The 2930-nt window shown below is 25.9% G+C and overlaps 1 non-coding gene across 1 annotated transcript; it reads left to right on the top strand.

Moving 5' to 3' along the window:
- Window positions 1-672: 672 nt before the first annotated feature.
- Window positions 673-775, top strand: LOC149189601 (U6 spliceosomal RNA). The gene has a single exon (XR_016256659.1). It is a non-coding gene; the product is annotated as a U6 spliceosomal RNA (small nuclear RNA).
- The last annotated feature ends 2155 nt before the right edge of the window (window positions 776-2930 follow it).

The following is a 2930-nucleotide window of genomic DNA, read 5'->3' as shown; positions in this document are numbered from 1 at the left end:
TTATTTGGTGAAACATAGTTATACAATTTTAGATAAAATCATTATTTCTCATTGTTTAAAATATGTATTTGTATGTATAAATAGATTTAATACCATACAAAACTTTGTGTTAATTCAAATTCTAACAATTATTTAATCAAATTTTAGATAAAATCAAACAAAAAAATTAATAGTCAAATCAATATAGCATTAATTCAGTACTATAGTCAATAATATTGTTACCATGTTCTCTAGCATTTTATTTTATTTCATTTTCATATGAGTTAAACATATTTACATATTTTTTTCCATTTATTTAATTATTTTATAAATTTATATTATTGGATGATATTATATAAATTTATTTTAATTAAACATAATTTATTATAATTAATAATAAAGATATATTTTAAATTATTTAAATATGTTTTTATTATGATAAGCATTATAGATGCATTTTAATTTTGGATTTATCAAACACTTAGAGGGATCAAATTTCTCAAGATACAAACTTATTTTTGAGAGTAAAATTTAAGAAAAAAATTTGCACCTCAAGAAATTTGATTCCCAAACTTCATACTAAGTATTAAATAAATTAAAAATCCTCTCACAGCGAAAAATAGTAAAATATTTTTTTTGTTTAATATATTTTTGTTTTAAATATTACGTGTAAGTTAAATATATATAAAAATTGTCTCTTCGGAGACATCCGATAAAATTGGAACGATACAGAGAAGATTAGCATGGCCCCTGCGCAAGGATGACACGCACAAATCGAGAAATGGTCCAAATTTTTAAAAAAAGTTAAATATAAAAATTGATTACACTGTATGTAGTATCAATAATATTATTTTTTGCATATCATTTTTCAATTCCATATTTAATCGTAAAAAATTACCTATCTTTCTCATACTAAAAAAGTTTAAATTAATTTCAATTACATTATCTATATATAAAATTTGATATAAAATATAAATCAATATTTACCATGAATAAAATATTTAATTAAAACCTACTAACAATAATTTTTCATGAAACAACCCCACGCTTCATCAAGGAATTTCAAACTCTCACTGAAAGACATGTTTCTCCATTAAACAACACCTTGCTTAAAACCACTCTCTAGTTGGGGCTTTCTCTCTTAGCATCGTGAATACATTGTGTGTCGAACTACTTTCACTCTTTGCATGGAGTAAAATGCACTTTTCTATGGGTCTCATGCTTGTCATACGAAGGCAGGATTGTTTATTGGTTGGGAATTTTCCTTGGAGTTATAAAACATCAATAAAATAGTGTCTAATTAAAGACATGTAGTTTTGTCTTTTTAATAATTTTAAGGACTACCGACTATAGATTGAATTCATAGTAAATCTTTAAATTGATAATCTCTTTTCCATCAATATTTAAATTTTTATTTATTTTTTGAACATTGAATTGTTTTATTCTTTCATTTCTTTTATTTTCTCCTTAAATTTAATGTATGTAATATCTTATTTCCCCTAGGCTGCTCAATAAAAAGTGGTTAATTTAGATTAGTTGAATATGATCATCTTATTTTTAAATTAAATATTTTGAAAACTCATGAAAAAAATTCAAACTTAGAGAAGAAATAATTAGAGAAACTAGAATGAATCAAGTTGAAGATGTTGGACTCAATCAAATACTTATTTAGATGTTTTAAGTGAGTTTACATCCCAAATATCAATATTTATTTGGATGTTCTAAGTGAGCTTACATCCCAAATGGTTCATTTATACACTTATTCAAATGTTCTAAGTGAGATCAGAAGTGCTTCATTATTAATTATTAGTAGTGCATTTCTAGGGTCCAAGTTTGGCAGAATACGAGCAATAAATGAACTTAGAGGGAAATCTTCACAATACTATTTGCTTATATATAAATATTGAAGGTGGCGTTAGAGAACCATTGGGAAGAAAATATTTTTGTAGCTCAATCTTGTTTCAAAAGGGAAGGACCCTACTAGTCAATCTAAGAACAACCGCCCAAGAAAAGAGGTAGTGTGGGGCCAATATAATATATATAGTAGTGTCAAGGTAAGGGGAAAAGAGGAGAATTCCTATAGGAATCATAAATTTCTGGGTTGCATGTGTTGTTATTATATTTCATTTTGTAGTTGGATATGTTAGGTACATTGTCATGCTCAAACTAATGACTACATTTAGAATTCATTTCTTTGTTGTTTTCTAGTTACATTTCAAGTCTCTTTCTTGTTCTCTAGCACACTAACTTATGACTATTTTTTATTGTTAAGTTTTACATAAAAATTAGTGAATGCAAATTTGGACCCTCTGCAAGTTTCACCATCTATTGAATTTACCTGATGCATTTTTGAAGCTGACTCTTAAAGGCCTTGAAAGTGAGAAGTATACAGCTAAATGAAAAAAAATCTCTCAAATTGACCTCTTATTGTTGATATTTGGCTTATAACAATGTAAACTTTGAAACGGGAACTCTGGCCAAAAAACCCTGAAAAAACATCAAAAATAGTGTTAAAAACGAAAAGTGTGTGTACTAGAATGATGGTTTTTTCTTTTAGGGTCAATTTTGAACATGTTTTAAAAATGGCAGTGAAAATGAAATTTTCGAGCAAAAAACACCCTAAAAATGAAAAGTGTTGATATTGGAATGATTGTTTTTTAGGGTCAATTTTCAACATTTAAAAAAAATGCTAGTAAAACTGAATTTTTATGTGCAAAAAAACAATTGTTTATGAGGAAAAAACACACTAATGTTTTTGGTAGAATAACATTTTTCTTTCCTAAGTATAAATTCAACATGTTTTAGTAATGACCATAAAGATAAAATAATGGGATCTGAAATACATTAAAATTCTATTAGTTTTCATCCATGTTGTTAAACATATAATAACATCACACTAAATATTGCTAAAATTCTAATTGTTTTCAACCATAACATTAAAGATACAAAAA

This window comes from Pinus tabuliformis, chromosome 3_1, assembly GCF_031772625.1.
Source record: "Pinus tabuliformis cultivar Carrire ecotype Pingquan chromosome 3_1, CPIR1, whole genome shotgun sequence".
In the NCBI taxonomy this organism is placed as follows: domain Eukaryota; kingdom Viridiplantae; phylum Streptophyta; class Pinopsida; order Pinales; family Pinaceae; genus Pinus; species Pinus tabuliformis.
This window is presented reverse-complemented; position numbering and strand designations above follow the sequence as displayed.